Genomic DNA, 22,743 nt, shown 5'->3' on the forward strand with positions numbered 1-22,743 from the left:
CGACCGCCGAGGAAACATTTATTATTGGAATAGTTTTCGAGTTGAGAGAGAATATCTACAAACGCACAAAAAATAAATAAGATAAAAACGATATTACCCATATATACGCGTGACGCGCTTAAAGATTTATTAAAAATGTTCATCGACAATTTTCCGTTTTAAATAATGAACATTTCGAAGGTACATATGTATGTACTATATTAGCTTAAATATTTATTATAGAGAGATTACGTGTTTTAAAAAATAGCGCACTGTCGAAATATCTTATGTGATTGATCGATTATTTACGATAGTAATATTTCACACAGTTTCATCAATGACGCTCTCTCGTATGCGCGTTCGCAATCGTATGTGTATTTGCATGTGGTTGTAATATAATTTGGTCGGAGAATTTGCCATTTCGCAGTTTAGTTTAGATAGAGATGTATTTGAACTTTGATAAACAGAACTTACTTCAATTCCGCAAGTTAATAGTTAGAATCTCCGACTCAGGTTAAGTTTTTAATGCCATTAAACAGTTTGCAGTATTTGTCGACATTGGAAAAGAAAACAATTGAGTGATTCGATTTTCTTTTTTTTTCTTTTCAATACAATATTTGAATGTTTAAATATTAAATATTTTCAAATTATATCTTCTTATAAAACAACGTATTGCTTTAATTTATAATTAAAAAAAACTTCATAATGAATAAAATAATCAAATAGATGACCCGTTATATTTGAAATAACGGCTCATCTATTTGATAACATAATTCCACTTTTCTTCATTTCGAGAAATATTTCGCAAAACATTAAATATATCATTTTGCGTTTAACAATATTTAAAAATACTGGTGGCCTGTGATACATATATACGTTTATTCTGCTTTTCTGAGATTCTGGACTTCCGAATTAAATGAAGTGATAACATTTTGTGAACCAAGTCAAACAGAAATAGTGTTTTTGGACTGAAAATTGAACTTCCGCCACTTTGAAATATAAGGGCTCATATGTACATGTACATAAGTATAATATTAAGAAGATAACTATTTTTTCTAAATAAAACAATTCCAACAAAATCAAAGTTCGAACGATCCTATAAAAATACTTCAGACAAATGTCTAATGAAACATTGGTTTTCAAACAATATTTAAAATGGGATAACTGATATGCACGTCTCTGAGAACGTTATTATTTATTAATATTTATATATACCGACATATATTTCCTAAAACGTTATGTACATATATTGTCACTAGGTAATAAATAAAATTCAGAAAGTTTAATATTTGAATTTAATTTGAGCATGAATAGTTAGATGAGTTTTTAAAAGTAGATATTTTTTTGTGCTTTAGTGCTTCGAATCCTATGTACATCGATATATTATATGATTCGTTAGTACAAAGTATTCTTAATATTCTTCTATTATATGATGCCCTAAGGATGAATTTTTTTCAAATACTGATTTAATTTGTTTCTTCTTTATTTATGTTTCTATATATATTTTTGTTTCTGTACTTTATTTTGATTTGATATTTTATTTTTGAGTCTTTGCATAGATAGTTGACGCTTTATGGTTTAAATTTTTAATGTAATTGTGATACAATTATAATTTTTATTTTTATTAAAGCTTGGATCTCTGTGGCATTACGGGAATCTCTAATTCGCCTCAAAAGTCGAAAATATAAAAGAGAAGAGAAAAAAAATTATGGAGACAAAAATACTTTTATAAATCATAAAAAAACAATGGCAATATAATAATAGTAGATAAAATATTAAATCAACAATACAAATTATGAAATGTCTTGCATCTATAGCTAGGACCAATATATAAAGAATCAGCGGTAAATAAAAAAACATCCCTGTGAGGGCCAAATGGAAGAAATAAGATCAAAATTCCATTCTTAACATCACATAAAATTATAAAATAATGATGAGCATAGGTTACAAGATAGATAGTCAAAAATAATCTCCGATAACCTACGCTAACTAATGTGGAAAATATCCCATTTAAGCACAGGAGCAAATATTTAATTGAGAAGTCAGATAGCTCTTGAAATCGAAAGCCATCAGAAAGGAAGTATAATCAAATGATGATAATAAATATTTATCTTATATATGTGCAATATACCTATTCATAATATATGTCGTTTAAAATTTGATTGGTAAATATCGTTCAGGGCATATATGACTCATTTGCGTTATATTTTATTGAAAATAATCGAACAAATTTAATGTCATGTAGTTTATTTTTTTGAAAAATAAAAAAACATTTTTACTTACAATGCATTTTAAAAATAGAAGTTTTTTTATTATTTTTATATTTCTGTAAGAACCAATCTTTATGTAGATCACCTCTATTTCGTCAAATTTGTAAATTTCGATTCACATTGTGATTTATTACAACAACAAAAAATAGTATACATTTTAAAAACGTCTAATTATTTTTGGCAGGTAGTTTGTTTAGTTTGAAAAATGGAACCGTAACTTATAATTTAAATAATCTAATATATAATCGGAGTAAATATATTTTTCCACAGAATAGATAGAATTCGTACGGCTTCCTTGCGAAAATGAAACCGGGAAAACTGTGTTTTATATACGAACTTAATTGGTGGAAAATTTCACGTGTCTCATTCAAAGCGCTTCTGTCTGGCTTCGCTCCAGCGCTTCTCAATAAACAAGCTTTGTTATTAAGGTGTGGTTCGCTTCGTGACAGAACAAATCAAACAGATACCACGTCATGGCTGCCGATTTTCACCGAGGAAACTCCAAAGTCGTAAAATTAATTATCAAAAGAGCGACTTAACGATGCGATATGGCGGCATAAAAAACGACCCTTTTGATCTGCGAAGATTAAAAATTTGGCACGTGGAACGCAGCTTAAAAAATATACGTCTTATCGTAATGTATGATGTGTCGAAATTGTCAAGACAACATTAACGTTTCATTAGTCGTCGCGCGAAAATGTGAAAAATTAATTTAAATTTTGGCACCGGATTGTAAATTGCCGTTCAATTAAATCCCTCGAAAGATTGTCTTATTTTAAGTCGGGATGAATTATTAATACACATTTTTTTAGAGGAGTTTTTCTAGTGTTGTTTGTATTTGGATTTGAATTCAATTGGCGGATGAAGGTTTCGCTAATCTTGTTCGACCTCTCTTCTTTGTATTTATTAGTGCTTTCTTATTCCTTTCTTCGCCTATCGCTTTAAGAGCTTTTTTTGCTTCGTCTTCTTCTTCAGAAATCTCGTAATTCAGTTCTTCCATCACATATTTTTCATTCTGGAAGCGAAGAAGTAGCGTTTACAAAATACGAGAGCACTTATAGTCAACGAAAACGAAAGCTATCGTCTATTTAGTTCAGTGAATTATTTCAACGTTAAAAATCTTTTATTGCAAACATAATATTTAACGATTGAAATTGCGGTCGCTATTTAGCAAACATCGGTGATGAGCTTCCGATGATTTATCTGTTGCGACAGAAGCTTTTGTAAATATCGTTATTCCGTTCGTTTCGATGCAACATCGTTTTAACTTTATTACTGACGATGCAAAACCGCCGCGTTTGTGATTTATTTGCAATTTTACGCATAATATGCTTGCCATATATCATATTGTAATATATTACATTTGGCCAATAGTTATCCATTCATACATTATACATTGAACATATATTATATAACACAATAGATCTATGAGTGTGGGTGAAATTGTTCGCAGTGTCTTGTTACTACATAGAACGCGCATTCGATACCGCAATATATTTTTCTATTATAAGAACAAACAATAAAGAGATATGATAGAAGAGGCACTTGAATGGAAAGCTCGATTCTATTCAGATATATAAACGAGATAAAGCGGTTTTCTTGTTTTACTTCAGATAGGAAATGAAGGACGTTCTTAAATTGACATTATATTATATTGCAAAGGTTTATTAATAATTAATTTTGTTGATTAATAAGAGGTATAATATTTTGATTGTTATGAAATGTCAAAATTTGATTTTCGGATAATTTTAATTGGCGTTTAAAGGATAGGAAGCTATAAACAGATTTAATGGGAAAATTCACGGAATAATTCAAAGCCTTGTATTATAAGATTGATTCTTGTAAAATATTTCATATTATACTGTATTGTTTTTCAAATATTAGTATATATGTAGGAATAAGTAATTAATGATATATTTACAATGAAAGATGTCTCTTCGTTTAAGAAACAGCTTATTTTTAGGGATGGTGCAATACTAGAGTAACCATACGTTTATATATAACCAATATATAACCAATACTAGAGTAACCATAACATAACCTTTATTCTTTACTTTTTAATTTGTTTTCCTTATATTTATCTTCTTCATTTTTGTAAAAATCTATTATTGGACTCGGATGTTACATATATTATTTATTTACTATTTGTTTTTTTATACATATCTATGTACATCCTGTCTGTTGATTTTTCAATAAATAAAATAAATAAATAAATAAAAATAAATACGTTCCATTTTGGCTGGGTCAGTCTCGTTTTTCCCGTTGTTTTATATATATATATATATATATATATATATATATATATATATATATATATATATATATATATATATATATATATATATATATATATATATATATACACATACATATATATATACTTCCATATTTTTCAAAATCAATCTAACAAATATTACCATATAAATATATAATACATTCATTCTAAAGTAACATTTAAATATTTTGCTACTTGATTTATTTTATATGTTTCTGAATAGGAATCACTTTATGCTATTATTTTCATTAAAATTATTTTTAAATAACTTTAAAATAACAGTATAATATTATATCTAACTTTTTTTTCTTGTTTTATTTTCCTCTTTTAAAGAAATGTACATAAGTTCTGATAACAAATATATTACTTATCAAAAGAAGCCATCAAAGTTTTCGGTCGTACATAATTTTTTGCAATGAAAAGCAATATTATATGTTTTCTTAACTTTTATACTATTTTCCTTGTAGATTCTGTAAAAAATACAATAAATGGTTATTCGATGGAAAAATTATAAAATTTCTGAACGTGCAAAACATTTATTTAATTATTTAGGGGGGGGGGGGACAATTTTCTTGAGCGTCCCGTTTTGAGATTTGGGCAATACTTGCATGTAAAACATGAAAGAAATGATCGTCAAAGATTTTTTTTACCTTTTATCAATGATTATAAAGTTTGGATACGAATTGATAATAAATGTTTCTATTTACTATTTAAAATCGTTTTTTTCTTATTTTATTTAATTAATTATATATTATGACTATGAAACTAGATATGATCAGTTGTTAGTCCATTGTAAATTTCTTAAGTATTTTAATGGAATATATTTATTGAAAGTAAACCGCTTTTTTATGTGACTTACTTTTTAATAATAAATTTAATTGAATCAACACGATGTTTGAAAACAAGTCTAAACTTCTAATTAAAACTCCAAATAAACTACACAATATTGGAAATAAAATATAAAATACCTAAATAATTCCTTTAACCGTAAAATCTAGTTGTTAAAATTTTTATTGGATTATAAATTCTAATTCAATAACTCGCTACCCTTAAATATAATGGGAAAACGATCTGATTTATAATTCGATTCAAATAACTTAATGAAATTCCGTTTGCGACAGTTTGGAAAATAATAATATCGTAATAAATTACACACAGTTTCTTTTATAATACCTCGACATTTTAATTTTCTTCTCTTATAATTATAATATGTTAACCAAGTAAACGGATAACGATATTAAACAAACACGGTGTATATGGGTACAACATGGTGAAGTTAAATTAAACCATACATAAAAAACCCCTTTTTTAAATATAATTTAAATATTTTACATGTTGGAATACTTTCGCAGACTTTACCCGCGTCTTACCCATTTATTACACGGCAAAATTATCCGTGGGCAAGATTAATATCGCTACTTTGCGAAAGGTCTCGTGGGTAGATTTTCATATTTGCCGCGGTAACATCGTCGAAAGATTTATTGTTCCGACGCGAATACAAATGGTCGAAAGCGCGAGATTTGGCAATGTTTTATTTTGTCGAGATTTTTACTGGCGAACCACACACTCTCTTAGCAGGCGGGAAAAATCGGAGATTCAAGGTCGCGGATTTTCCAATTTTCCAACCACACGTCGCCGCCGCTGTAGAATCCGCACATTTTCCACGCAGACGTAGACAAAGAAAAGAGAGCATGATTAATTTATTGAAACGAAATCGGCGAAATATACAGTTAAATGTGGTTGGTGTGCCGAGATAAAGGCATTTAGCCGGCGGTCATAAATTAATTTAACTTGTTATATTATTCAAAGCAGTTATAACATTGAAAATAATTCTGTCGCCGTGCGAAAGGGGATCTTTTGATATATAGCCTTGTTGACTGGCGAAAGTCTCGATTCAGCCGAAAGCACAACAAATAGAATAAACTCGAAAATAAATTCGCCGCAATAAATATTGTAATTCGATGGTAATTTAAGCTCGGCTCGTTTTGATAAAAATCGCGTGAAATTAATCATTTCAATTCCCAGCCTCTCCCATCTCGGTTCTGCTTTTTAAACGGGATTCAGAACACAATAGCGACTTGCATTTTACAACTCGATGATAATTAATCGAATTTATTGTTCGAAAATATTTAATGCCGCTTTATAATTGCGAAAACTCAATTAGAAAGTTAAATTGAAACATCCCATCAAAAACCATTCATTGATTATTGTAACGTTTTAATATATGTACAATAAACAAACATATAATAATAAATTGTTTTGTAATAATAAATAATAATAAATTATATGTATCTATAAACATATGCATTGGTTTGTTTCTGACTACATTAAATTCATATTTAGCTCATGCTAGAGAATTTAAATCTTGAAATTATTTCACATTGATAATGAGATGCAATTTCGTTAAAGACAAAGCTTCATTGATTCGATTCTGTTATGTTTAATATTTGAGAGTTTTATTTTTATTAATATATATATACATATAATTAAAAGCGATTCTCACATGTACTAAGAATTGTTATAATAAAAGCTAGGGGTTTCTAAAATCAACTTAAAATTAATTTATGAACTAAATACAAGAAAATATACACGGATACGATGACATAAGTACATAGTGCTTTGTTTGAACAGTTTTTGGAATTTAAATAAAATACAAAGACGTCTGTGAGATTTCATTTTATTAGGTAAACTAAATAATGGATTTTAGTCATAAAATAAAAAAAAACACATTCAGAATATTTGGTTAGACTTTTGATAGGACCCTAAAATATAACAACAAAAGTTGAAATTGATGTTTTGGAATATAAATTCTTCAATTTTATTTCTAGATTTTGATTCCAAAATTCATATTTAATTTAAAATAACATTATTTTTTAATAGTATTTTGAAGAAAACAATAAAAACTGTGCAAGATTGGTTATCCAAAGGTGATCTTTCCAATATAATGAATAATAAATGTAAAGATCTGTGTTAGATCTGTGCTAACACTTTTTGGTGACATATTATAATACATAGGTTAGTAAACAATTGGTCAGGATGGGACAAATGATAATATTTAAATTTATGCCTAATACTTTGTGTATGAACTATTTCGTTTGTTAATTTGTTATATAACTGTTGTGTTCATTATATTGGCTAGATTGGTTCGTGTATGAATAAACTGGTATGTTAATGGACGAACGAAATGTACATTTGGCTATTACGTATCCCATGACGCTATAGCGCACCGTAATTAATAAACAAATCGTAGATGGGAAATAAAAAATTATAAATGTGATAAGATAATCTAATCAGATTCAGTATATAGCCAGTGCCCGAAGTACGAGAGTCAGTCAGTATAGTCAATACATAACCAGCACGGGCTTCTGCTCTTAACAATCAGTGCAGTTAATTATAAACTACGCGTCTCTTAAATTCATCGTTCCAATATTAAATTGTTCTTTGAATATATTAGTGATAATTAAAAGTTTATATTTTAAAATTTAATGTGTTAAAGAATCTTTTTTATTCAGAACTTTAAGACTAAAAATAATAAATATTGATTGGGTTTACATTTTCGTTTTCATTGAATCAACGTTTTTAAAAACACAAAAAAAAACCTGGAACGTGACAAAATGTACATATTATATATGAATGCACGTGTATATGAGTCGTTATATTTGAAATTGGCAAGCCCACTTTTCTTCATTCGAGAAATATCTCGCAAAACATCAAATATAATTTTTTGCATATAACAATATTTAAAAATACTAGTAGCCTGTAATACTTTTATTCTGCTTTTACGAGATTCTGGACGTATCGAATAAAATAAGTGACGACAATTTGTGAATTAAGCTAAACAGAAATAGTGTTTTTGGAACTGAAAATTGGACTTCCAACACTTTCAAATGTAGCAACTGATATATTTTGATTTTTAAATGCTTTTTATTATTACTAAATTATGTTCACAATACATCTTATATCTATTTAAATAGCTACTGATCTACTGGTCATTTTCTATTTTACAATTTTAATTTAATTTTGTAAGTAATCATAGTATTATATTACTACAATGTTAATAATTAAAACTGGTGTGACGCTTTGGGGCAACCTATAAAATCACACTGGTAATTTTACTGTTGTTATTATTATTTTAAAATAATAATTTAAATATATACAGCGTAATAGAAAAAATAGCTCAAAAACCTATTTACAATTCTTATAAATGCTCATAATACATCTAATACATAATATTAATTAAAGACTCTCTAAAGTTGATGACCTAAAGCAGCTTGTGTTTAGGTAATCTGTATTTATACCTGAAGGGTATAGACATTTTGTTGTAATCACCGAGACTCTTCACAAGTGTGTTAGTATGGTTATTAGTGATTCTGTCATAGGACTGATTTATTGATTGCTTTACAGTTAGTACAGTACTGAAAATTAAACGAGATTTTTATTTTAACATTTATATTTTGCTATAACGCGTAAAGAAATGTAATATAAATCACATTTAAAATTCAATTCACACAACTTAAAATTTCTGATCAATTCAGCGGACTTTGTACAAACGAATCAATAATCATCGCCCATATAAAGTGATTCGCTACCAAGAATTTATGGAAATCTGTTCGATTTATACCTTCAATAGGAGAAATATTGCTAGGGGAGGCTGCGTTAATTAAAATTAATTTAGTCGACGGTATGTTTGCAAACGGCGTACGGTCCATAAGTTCCGGGTTCGACGTGCGATTTGACGGGCCGCATGATATATCTGGCAGGGGCGTGCGGATAAATCACGATTTTTTTCTTTTATATTTTATTTCGGTCCGGTGCTATGGTGAATTATTGCCGGCTATCAAAAAATTGCAAAGGGATGAGAGGGGGGGGATGTACACGAGTTCCCTCCATTTTCCATGGAAATTTAATTGAGTGATGGGAGATTTATGGGGCGGTATGGACCCAGCGATGCAGGCGTCGAAGGTCACAAGACCCTCATTTTCGCGGATGAAAACCCGTGTTTGCGTAGAAAAACGAACCGGTCGACTGTCTGAATAATGCGATGACGTTTAATGTTAATGGTCTATAAATCATCCGATCGTGACACTCTTATGTGTGTATGTGCGTTAGAAAATATGTTACGTTGAGTGTTCTATTGATTATATGCTCTACTTGTGCGTGACTTGTTTTTAAGATGTGGTATAAATGTTGCAAATATTTTGATGGATATGATTTATTTCATCTTCGTACGATTTTCGTATACACATGTTTACTTAATTTATTTATTATTTATTTATAGTTTTGGACTATTGTGGCATTACAGGAAGAACCTAATGCGCCACAATGACCTACATTTGTAAAAGAGAACAAAACAAAAATAAAATAAAGTAAAATATGTACATAAAATAAAAAGAAAAAAACAAAAGCAGAAAAACATGATTAAAAAATTGTAAATGTAAAGCATGTAATGCTGTCGATTGTGTGGTCACGGGATCTATCCCTGAATTTGATGCTGGCCAGACCTTGAATATAGGACTCCAAGGTCGATGGTTTCCTTTCAGAGTTTGCCAATTTATCTGATTTCATTAGAAACGGTTCCAAAAAAATTTGTAATCCTGTCTTATTTCTCGCAAAATTTGAGTTTTTGAGCAAAATTTGAGACAACATTTCATAATTTGTATACAGATAAGTATAAAAAATGCTGAAAAAATTTGATGATTGTAATGTTTGATGATCAATGCTTTTAATTGGCCTTGAAAAATACTAATGTACAATGTTGAAAAAATGGGTGTAAGCTTTATAAATAAATAAGTATATTTTCCTTGCATTTCTGGTTGAGATAGTAAATATATATAAATATATTTAAGCTTCCATTTAATGAAATACCATTCTTAAGCTTATGATTTTATTTTCTAAGAATTCATATCGAACGTAACTCACTTGATGTACAATGTACATTGTATGGAAACCCTTGATCTTTATACAAATATACATACGTATGATATTAATCATAAGACGTTATACAATTCATCCAAATGCTCTTATATATTTAAATACGAGCCATTATATTTGAAAATGGCATAAGTCCACTCTTCTTTGTATCGAGAAATATCTCGCTAAAAATGAAATATTATGATTTGAATTTAATATTTAAAAATAGTGATGGCCTGAAATACACATGTATGAATATTCTGCTTTTCCGAGATTCAGAACATATCGTAATAAAAGAAGTGATAACAATATGTGAATTAATTCAAACAGAAATAGTAATTTTGGAACTGAAAATTGAACTTTGCCAGTTTTAAATATAACGGCTCATATGTACATGTATAAATATATGAAGTTATTAAATGGAGTAGCCACTGATTTGAACAAGTTATTAAAATGAACCTTTTTGGCATCATTGAAAATATAAAATGAATATTTATGAAAATGTTAAATGAATTTAAATTTCAATATTAAAACAGATAAATTAAACATGGAAACATATTGATAATTTAAAATGGAGTACGTGCTGAGATTAAATTCAAAACGCCCCATGATTTGACCCACTTTCGAACGCAACGACTAATAACGTTTTAATTACAGATGATTTATATTTTTTATTAATAGCGATCGCTTCTAGACGGGAATGCAGTCTCGAGATGTGAAATAATTTATAGCTTAAGAGCGCCTTCTAATTTTCAGATGCGTCATGAAGTTTTCTACGAAATCAAATACGAAGAATTTCCCAACAGTTGCTTACAAGAGAACGGTCCATTTGAGTCAGTATAATTGATTTTATAAATTGTATCCGATACTCGGAGCTACCACGCGGTAGTAGGAAAAGTCTCAAAGAAAAACGGTGAGCTGTCGTTAATAAGAAGTGGCGCATTTCGAGAAAAAGAAAAGCAATTTGTTGCGGTGTATATTGCAGCTGAGGTTTTAGGGGTAAACACAGGCCGGCTCGCCCTAGGGTATTTCCCGGAGGCTTGTTTAAGCCTCATTCTAGCTCTAAAAGAAAACCCACCTCCGTGTGTGTGTGTGAACCGGAAGTGGGGACGGGGCTCGGGTTTTGTTTCACATAGGGCTTGCACACAAGTCCCATACACTAAACTTAACAGTGCGAATACACATCGATGTGTGTTTCGAACATTTCATGTGAGAATTTTCGCCAAAAATTTATCAACCATGCTCGATTCGTAAAAGCGCAAATATAAATATTTATAATAAGGCTGATCTGTGTGTCGTAATGAAATAATTGCAAATTCATTTTAGTATTCAATTACATACATACATGTAGTAGAATATTCGTAATTAATTATGCATTTGACCAATTGATTAACGTGTCATGTTTCGTTGTAATTCATTCAATGATTTCACAGCGGAGTTTTAATGTGATAATTTAAATGACTGAATAATGAGAGAATGGATAATATCGCGACTTTATATGTTTTTAGTGCGTAACGTTTCCAAGTGGATTGATTTCATTTTAAAAATATAATGAGCGTTTGTATTTGTTTTGTTATTTATTATTTTTGTTTATATTGAATTTAAATACGTTTCATCTTTACATAAATCGTTTAAAAATACTTATGAAGACGATGCAAAGAATATGGAATTTTATTTAAATATAGCATTTATTATTTTGTATTTTGACAAAGGTTGAATTTTTGACAAATTGATTGAAGTTTTAGAAATAGTTTTTGAATTATGAGAAGTCATGTTTAAAGTAGGAATTTTAAAAATTGTCTTTACATCTTTCTAACAAATACATTGGAGATGAGGAGAATGACAAGAAATGTAATCAAAGCTTACAAAATTATAAATAACCACTAAATTTGTTCATTTTTTGATTAATAACCTTCTAGCGTGTAACACAAACGCGCTCACCAGAAAGGATTATATTCTCAGACTACAAAGATATTTCTTACAAAAGATATTCCATCTTTTCAAACAGATTGGTTAAAATTAGGAATATTCTACCAAATGAATTACATATAGTAATTTTAGTAACTGTATTATCTAGTAATTCTAACATCTAGTAACCTTTTAAAATTCAACATTACCATTTCCTAAGAACTAATGCGATTTTTCTGTTTCTTCTAAATCTAGTTTAAATGTATCTTAATTATATTTCCTCTACTTTTTATTTTGATTCTGATTGATGCCTTCACTCAAGTTTCTTGGGTTCATCGACTATGCTACATATCCCAAGTATTTAAAAAAAATAATAATAAGAATTGAAAAATACGTAAACCTGAAGTTTTCTTACTATACACAATTCAGCTGTAATAATTTGAATAATACTTTATGTAAATTTTAAATAAGAATTCAAAGAATAAAATCAGTGAATCAAAAATGTATATGAGAAAGTGTGAAAGCTTACATGAAAAAAAGTAACTGTTAAAATTATTAAACTACATATGTAACCTGTACAGTTAAGTATGGGGTGGCGAGTAGGCGCATCTGATAGCCAGATGTCATCACGTCGATCTGACAGTCAAACTAAATCCCTCTAGCATCATTTTGGAGACATTTCTTTACTTTAATGGTAGCTAGCTCCCCGTATGTCAAATATGAAAACAATCGAAAGAGTGAAAGTGATTCAAAATCAGCTTAAATAGTTTGTCAGTGAAATTAGTAAAAACGGTTGTAAAAAAATAGTAAATTTTATAGAAGAGCTAATTCTTCTTATATAATATATACATATGTATATTTAGAAAATAAAAATAAATAAAGAGACGTATGTATTCAGAATGCAGTGCATTTGGGACGAATGAATGTTGTTTTTAAATCAAATATACCACCCTGCCTGAAGAAAAACATCAAAGATCAATGCGTTTTGCCAGAGATGACGTATGGATTTGAAACTTGGACATTGAACACCAAGTTGCTACACAAAGTCCAATGCACTTAAAGAAGTATGGAACGTTGTATGACGAGGAAAGGCAGGAAACGAAATACGTGGGTGAGAAGTAGTGGATATAGTGGATAGAGTGAAGATATTTAAATGGCAATGGGCGGGCCACGTGTGAAATTCGTATTTTGAACCCCGTATCAAGTGTCCGAGATACTCTATCTATCTCCGCTTGATGACAGAAACAAGTTATCTGCCTCTCCCTATCATGCCGAGGACATCATTTGATATTTTTTGGTCCACGGGATCTTAACTTAATCACGCCATAAATACATCTCAAAAGTTTCGATGAGGCTCATCATCCTGGTCTTCCATGTAGTTATCCATCTAGTAACAATGTCCAGACGTAGCTCTTCGCGAATCTCAAACGCGTACGAAGATTGAGATGCTTATTTGTAAACGCCGCCTTCATTTTGATAAATGCTGTTCTAACCATCTCGATGCAGATTCTTAGATCTTCATCTGGGAAGATGAGTAGATGAAATTAGGAAAATGTGTGGCGTGAGTTGGATGAGAGGCATTCACCCAGCAGTTAATGGTGAGCGGCTATATACCTACATATGTACGAATGATGATGATGATGCAGAATATTTTTTCAATTTTTGTTTCAAATATACCAAAAAAGTACTTCCATATTCAAACCGAAGTATTTAAAAAGGCATCGTATAAAAGCGAAGGATTAAATTCATAAAAAAATGGCAAAGAAAAAACATTTAGCCGATCCCTAGGGAGGGGCTGTAAAGAGTCGGCGGGGATTTAGCAAGAGCCGTAAAATAAAAGATTTACAGCATAGGAAACTGGTCCGATGGTTGAGCGCGCCTGGCCTGCAATGGTGCAGTGGTACAGTGTGGCCCGATAAATAATTCCCGGGGCGGAATGACTTATGCATTTTTAAAGGCTCATGTCCGTATGGTTTTTGCGGCACATACTGTGTTTTCCCGACGACCGCCGAACATAACGTGTGTTTACGACCACATTTTGAATATTTACACACAGTTAAATATTAATGCGACTAAATCACATTAAACTTAAGCACACACCGATACTTCTCAGCTATAAAATATGAGCTGAAAATTAAATATTTTATAGCACATTATAATATTGTCGTCCTACTATACATGAAAAATGGCTTGAAAAATTTTATTTTATCAATATACGAAGAATAAATACGAGAAAATATTCAACCACGTTTGTGGAAACGCAAGTCAATATAAATTATGTATACGTTTGCTGGCGAATTAACACAATCTGATTTGTTTAATAAGCTTACTATTGTTATACAGAGACTTTGTTTAATGCGCATAGACGTTTACGAGAGCAATAATGTACTCACATTTTGGTATTCGGATTTTAAAAAGAATGTTAATATATTTTGGGATGTACGGATGTTGAATTTTTTCTTTAACCCTCCCTCACCGAAGTGGGGTATGCAAGTCGCCCAATTTTTTATGTTTTTCGTAATAACTACTATGTGGTTTTCAAAGCTATACACCCTTTATTTCTTGTATTCCTAGAATGAACTACAAGAAATTTTTTTAATGGATTTTGTATGATTTAGAAAAGGGGTCAATCGTAAAAAGATACATTTATACATTTCTACGTTCCAAAGTATGATTTAAAGGCGGTAGCGATGTGTTATGTTTTTGACTGTTCGCTTGCGTATTCTTGTTGATTGATGAATCAATGCGAGAGAAAGAGACAGCTATATTTTCGCCGCTTTTGGCGCGTGGCTATTGAGTCATGCAGTCGCCTGTTGGCCTTAAAAATGTGGGTTTGCGTGTTGATGCTTGTCGTTATTGTTAATACAAAAATAGTCAAAAACATTCTATATGACTAAAACTTTTTTATGTTGATGTATAAAATAATTAATAAGATAAACATACATATATTGAACCCATTTGTATTGAGAAAAGCTGTATTTTGATTAAAAAATACTAGGGTCTTACTAGACCCCGGTTCGGGACACTCATTCGATCTTTATGCTTCGTCCTTCAAAGGTTAAGTTGCAGCTTCTTTATGTGAAAAAATTAGAAAATGTTTTTGAAAACAGACATAATAATATGTGAATGTTTGCTGGATAAAATGACTTTTATGTAAGTAAGTACCTTTCTAATACTGAATCCAAGTTTACAATTTATTAAAGGGATAGCGAAAATTATTAGAACTTTAAAATGCCATTTCAGTTTCATAATTTGTTTGTACTCATTCTTGTTTTTACAAACCTCCTTTACGTTTCACTTACAATTATTACAATTAAGGAAAATATTTGCCTCTTATTACAAACCTCCTTTACGTTTTACTTACGATTACAATTCAGGAAAAGATTTGCCTCTTATCCGATCGTTTTCATACTTTGCCATATTGCTCATTTTGGTCATCAATATAAGTAAATGGATCTTCCGCCATTACGATAGAGATAAAATATCGTTTAAAACGCGTTTCAAGTTTGCAAATTTTAAATCTGGGTGACGTCTATGTAGTCTTTAGTTTTATACATAGATGGCGGTAGTAAAATTAAATAATTTTTCAATAATAATTTTTACAGTTTTGTTCAATGTACAAATAAGTTTACAAGTTACTATAACGGGTTAGTATGGAGTTATCAGAGTACGCTAGATTAGTCAAAAATGTATTAATATTTGAACTCTGGAGACTAAATTTTATGCGAATGAATGAACCAAAATTTCACACTTTCAAAGCTTAAAACCTCAAAGAAAATGTATTCAAAAAGAAGACTCATCTATTTTTTAATCTCACCACGGAGAATTGTGACTGGTGTGACAAAGCGTTTAAAATTCTTAGATTTGAGGAAAAAAGCTTTGAAGACGTGTCGGTCGAGAAAACTACACTGCCTTGTCGTATGTGTGTGTTTTTTTTTATCACTGCGAGCTTTTATCCGGAAAAGCGTATAGTTTTCCCGCGAAAGGCCACTGTTGAACGCCCGGAGCGAGCATTGTGTGTCGGGAAAAAGTCTCGTGCGTTTACCACCAGACACGTTTCCACATGTTCGTGTTCGTGTATTTTATACTCACGGCGTGTGTTTGTATACCGCGACGCGGGAAAATGGAATCTTGTTTTTCCGGAAAAGTCGAGTGCACCGCGGCCAAGACACGCCATCGCCGCTGGTACCATCCCTCGACATAAAGCTACCCTCTGTTTCTGACTCGTCTCGTTTGAAACGGGAAATCATTAGTTTTCAAAGGTTTTTCCACGAAGACAATTTAAAACGACTCGTTGAATGTTTTTATCACACGTTTTATTATATATTACATCAATTGAACTTGTTGATATATTTGAGTGATGATTGTTTTTAATCCTATTTATCGTAAAGTTTTTATTTAAGTTTAAGTTTAGACCATTGTAACATTATAGGAGTACCTAATGCGCCACAATTGTCGAAAAAATACAGTGAGATAATAAAAATAAAAATATATACAAATATACACAGGCAAAAATACATTTATAAATAATCATAAAAAAAATAATAACAGATAAAATAAAAATGTCAAATAATAAAAAACAAGGTAGGGAATATATTGCATCTACATACAGCGAGCAACAATATTTAAGAACCAGTCGCATATATAAAACATCCCTGCGAGGATAGAAGAGAGAGGATAGAGTATCAAAATTCCACTCATACATCACATTCAATTGTAAAAAAAAATAATGATGACCGCAGGCTACCAGACAAATAGGTTAAAATAATCGCACTGAGGTCGAAAATATCAAAGAAAGTTATATAGAAACATGAATCAAAAGGAATAGAAGGAACTAAGAAGATGACGTTAAGGTAAGCCGGAATTAAAAGAGATTGAGAAGAGCAGAATTAACTCTGTTATTTGAACACTGTGAGACAAATGTTTGGAATCTGAATCGATATGATTTACATCTGCTAAAATTATATTGTATAAGCTTTTCATCTCATAGTAATTTTGCCCAGTATTTGAACGTCACCATTTAAGGTTCAAATATTTTGATATTTATTCAAATTAATAAAACTAACAAGATATTTTCAGTATTTTTTAAAAATACATACATATAATTTTATGTATTTAAAATACATACATAAATTTATATAATTTGCATAAATACATTCTTTATTCCCTAAAATCTCTTATATTTTTAAAATTTTTGTATTGCAAGCTAAAAAAATCACTTTTCCAATATTTTGTTCACATTACTATAGCCAAATAATCAAACTCTTATTTTAAAAACTTATTGACCTTTCATAAATTTATCTATCCACGATTATGCATTTTTTTACTGCATCATACTAAAAAAAAGTTGTAAAAAGTAATACAAAAACTAATGTTATAAATGTTCCAGTAAATGCCTTTAAAAAAATATAATAATTCACGTGCGATATTTGTGGTGCGCTTCGCTTTGCGCGGAGTGTACATTACATACATACATATGTATGTATGTATGTGTCTCCTAGGTCGATCGTTTCCTATCAGATTTTGTCAATTTATATGATTTCATTGTTGAAATGATCCCTACCAAATTAGCCACCTACCATTTTTTGTCGCAATGGGGTAATCCCGTAATGACACATTGGAAAAAATAAATAAAAAGTATATACATTTCCATTTTAACCTATTGATTTTCACCGCGACACATATGTTAGCCACGTCAGATGTTCTCAGCCGTCGTTTCCTCAGCATTTTGAAATACAATGTGAAACGCATATTTTGGAGCCGGTCCAGAGCCGGCAAAACCAGGTAATAACGAAAACGAAAATAGAACGCATAGATCACTCTCGTTCGAGCGTTTCGTCTCTCGTCCACAACGTTCGACCGTGACGTTAGCAGAGGTGCGTTAGTATATTTATATACACATCCATTTATTCGATATAAATTCGACCCAGCCGATTGAGAAACACTGACATTGGTCGTTTATTTTTAGTTGACCCGCTTCTGTATTCAGCGACATGTCGTTTCGACCCGCCTTTAAATTTAGATCATAATCGATCGATCGTCGCTTCGCGTCCATTTCTATTTATAAAAATCGCACCTCCCTCATCATCAAGTATAATATTATATGATATAATATACGTATAATAATAGTCGGGAGAGCTTAACCCCCGGTCGGTCAAGGGACGCTCTTTAGTGTTTACCTTAACTTAAGATGTAAATTAGGAGGCGAGGTAGTTGGATTTAAAACCAACAACGTACACCCAACTAATCCCTTACTTTGAGAGAGAATTATTGAACGTTGGATGGACAGTGAAGACTGAAAAGACCCCTAGAGAACTAATTAAAAATAATAATACTATCAAGTAATTAAAAATACATACTATATTATGTATATATTTTTCAAATAAAAATTAAAAAGAGATAAAACCATTGCGCCATTTTGTATGGACTATTTTTTGAAACTGAAAAATTGAATGTATGTACATATGTATTTAGTTTGGAATTGCATTTTGCAAAAAATAAAACCACATATGTATGTACATACGTGTTTATACTTCTAAATAAAAAATGCCACTTTGCCTGAAGAAAAAGATCTTTGATCAATGTGTTTTGCCAGTGATGACGTATGGATGTGCAATTTGGACATAGAATGCCAAGTTTCTACACAAGTATGGAACGTTACATATTTGGCATAACGAGCAAAGACAGGAAATGGAATATGTGGGAGACAAGTAGAACAAGGATAATGGATATAGTAGATAGGGTGAGGAGATTAAAATGTCAATGGGCGGGTCACGTAGCTAGAAGAATGGACGAAAGGTGGACAAAAGAAGTGCTAGAATGGTACCGAGAGAATACAAAAGGGTAAAAGGCAGACCGCAAGGAAGATGAGTATACGAAATAAGGAAAATATGTAGAGTGAGATGGATGAGAGTTGCCCAAAACAGAGTAGAAGCGTGTTGGAGGCACTTTCATCCAGCAGTGGATGATGAATGGCTGTAGATGATGATGTTAATGACTTGTATGTATGTTCATATATTGCTAATAAAACATTTTAAATGAAATTTCTTTCTTAAAAGTCACAAATTGCAAAAAATAAAATAAAAACAGGGAGAGATATTTTTGATTTTAAGTTGATCTGAGTAATTATTTATAAATAGTTTATTTATGTAAATAAAAAGAAAGAACTTTTGAATCGTGTATTTCGTTATAAAGATAAAGAGAGACAAACTTACTCTAAGAAAATTAGGTAGATGTATCACTTCAAAATTCCTCATATTTCAAGTACACTTAATTCTCTAATTAATATTAATTCTCAATGGATTCATATTTATTATTATTTGTTATATATTTTTTTCGAATTATAGGTGAATAATTATAAAACAATTATTATATGTATAGGATCCAAAATTTGATTTGAAGATTAGAAGTTTGAAAGAATCTGAATTTACAACTACACAGTGAAGATTTCATACTTCAATATCTCGCAATATATTTGCAAAAAGAAAAAACACTTTCACGAAAAAGTGCTAAATAACGAAATTTAATTACAATATTAAACGTCGTCCGGGAAAAATTAATCTATCACTCTTCAATGAGATTTTTGACAGTTTAATATGTATATACATATAACAACTAGGGTTTTACACTTTTATACTAAAAAAACATACATACATACATATATACAATATTCTTAACATTTCGTTTGAAGATCAATCCTGCTATAAATACTATAAATAATTACAATCGTATTATATTAAAAGAGTCATTGAATATATTTATTTCGATATATGGATATAGTTTGTATATATGCATGTATATTTGATTATACATTTAGAATGTTGGCCCTGTTCTGGGCACAAATCGCAGATAAATTAGCCATCAATCACACTCTCAACAGACACTTACTAACCAACGGGTAGCACACAAGGATATTGGAAAATTACCCCGAGGGTCTAATTCCCGCAAAACGGCTTTTTTCCTCTGCCCTCGAGGAGAAAAATGCCGCTCATTGGATCTGTATGTCTAATATCCGATAAACGTAGATTTTTTTTTCGAATCTCTTTGATATATCGCATCAATAACAAATCGTGATTAAACATTTCTATAAATTTCATTTTGGCTGCAAGTTTAAATATTTTTTAAGGCAAAGTAAAAACTACTCTAATATTTAAACCAGAATATTGTTTAATTATTGTTTAGAGCATTAAATTTTATTTAAAAAACAAGCTCAATATTTATTTTATGATTTGAAAAGAAACTAACCACTTCGGTCCCAAAACAGAAATTTAAATAGATGTAAAATTTGGTAAAACTCATTTGGGGAAATGAATTACTAGAATCAACCTCTTATTTATTTTTTGATTTTTAAATGCTTTTTATTATTACTAAATTATATTCCCAATACATATTATATCTATTTTAATAGCTACTGATCTACTGATCATTTTCTATTTTACAATTTTAGTTTAATTTTGTTAGTAATCATAGTATTATATTATTTTAATGTCAATGTACAGCATAATAGGAAAACAGCTCAAAAACCTATTGACAATTCTAGCCTCTTATGAAATTTCATACCATTTCCTAAGCGATTTAAATTAAAATAAAAGCCTATCTATTCCCCTTTATTTTATCGCAGAATAAAATAATTCAAGACAGAATAACTATCGCTCACATTTAAAGACTTAATTTAGTCATTGAAAATTCGTATGGGTGCGTATTAGTATCGACAAAATTGGCTCCATAGAAGAAGATCAATTTTTGATTTAAAATATGTATATGTAAATGAATTTCGCATGAACTCAGCTTTGAGCGTTGTACATTCTCTACGATACTTTTTATGTAATAAAAAATAGCATAGTCAAAGAATAAAGCTTCAAATTCTCACCTCGAAAGCCTTTCAATAGAGTCAGCCTGTATAAAACGACGAAGTATGCATACGAGCGTGCACATGCGTGCGTGCCAGTAATTTCACTTATCCGCGCCACTCCCTTATCTTACCACCCAATCCCACCCGGAAAATTCCCCGCCCCTTCACCCACGGCTACAATATAATCCGGTGAAAATTTCGGTTCATCTCGCGAAGATTGCGGTGGAAATCGAATCAGAGGCAGCTCCTCTCGCGGTAATTTTCCACCCCCTCCTTTCCCATCCCAAATGAAGATCGCAACGAGCGAGTGCCGTGAGGAAAAATCGTAAAGCTCGTCACTCACGCGAGAGCTGGTGGCTTTTCCTTCCCCTTCGTTAGGCCCGTCTCGATCCGCTCATTGTCCACGCCATATTGGCATGACAAATTCATGACGAGGTGGTGGAAAAATTCCTGGGAAATTTCAGCGCATGAAAAAGCTGGATATGCCTGGATTTATTTCGGTAGTGCGAAGGGCTTTTATCGCGCTCGCCGTACGGAAAGTGGAAAATTCAGATTTTTTGCATGGAGTTTTTGTGTTTTTTTTTTAGAACTAGGCACGCTGAGTTGGTCATGTGAGCAAATTGCTCCAACGAAGCACCTATCGCAGCAGGCATTTATGATCCTTGTCTGGTCGTATGATTTTTTTTGTTTCATACAGGTGGAATTTTGAATGTAAATAATTCAATCTCTTACATTAAATGTTTTATATATGTATATCAATCAATATATTTTTTTTCAATACATTTACATATTGAATTAATTACATTGATATTTCAAAATTATTTCGCGAAACAAATCATTTTTTTTAAACTATTTCCACTTATGAATTCGATTTTAAAAGTAGATAGATACAAACATATATACATACAATATACATATTTTGAAAAGATATAATCATTTTACGATTTACCTTAATTTGAGAAAAAAAATTTCAAACGGCTATAAAGTTAGTTTGTAAAAATATTGAAAAATTTTTAAAGTAAAAATAATATTATCTTTTATAATTCAATTTAAAAAGACAGACTATTAAAAATATACGACATTGAATGTCTTTTATACTTATATATGAAGAGATCAGGTTCTTTTTTATATACTGGTCTTTTTTATTGATATTAAAAAACATTCATTCACACACCTAATATAAAAATCCTATTTTCATATAATTTTATTAAAACGCACATAGCATAGCATTGATACCAAAATAGTTTCTAAAAATAAATTACAATAAATAAAAAAAACCAACAAAGAAGAAAAGTATTAAATAGTGGTAGATATGGGATACATATGGTACTAAGAATGTTGACCAAATACTAGAAATTGAAATTAAGAAAAGGAACAACAAAATGGATCAATATTAGGGGGAGTATTGTTAAGAAAACAGGAAGATCTGCATATATAAAAAGGAATTAAAGGAATAGTTGGTTGAACAGGGATAAGTGTGAAATAATCAAGAATTACAGAAAGATCCGATTGACTTGGAATAGGATCTTGTTAAATAAGGACCATCAATT

At 30.4% G+C, this 22,743-nt stretch overlaps 1 protein-coding gene across 2 annotated transcripts in view; it reads left to right on the forward strand.

The window, feature by feature from the left end:
• The window catches only part of sand (potassium two pore domain channel sandman), a 106,642-nt gene that overhangs the window by 1,129 nt on the left and 82,770 nt on the right, over window positions 1-22,743 (forward strand). The window lies entirely within an intron of this gene.

The sequence above is a fragment of the Arctopsyche grandis genome, chromosome 12 (assembly GCF_051622035.1).
Source record: "Arctopsyche grandis isolate Sample6627 chromosome 12, ASM5162203v2, whole genome shotgun sequence".
Lineage (NCBI taxonomy): Eukaryota > Metazoa > Arthropoda > Insecta > Trichoptera > Hydropsychidae > Arctopsyche > Arctopsyche grandis.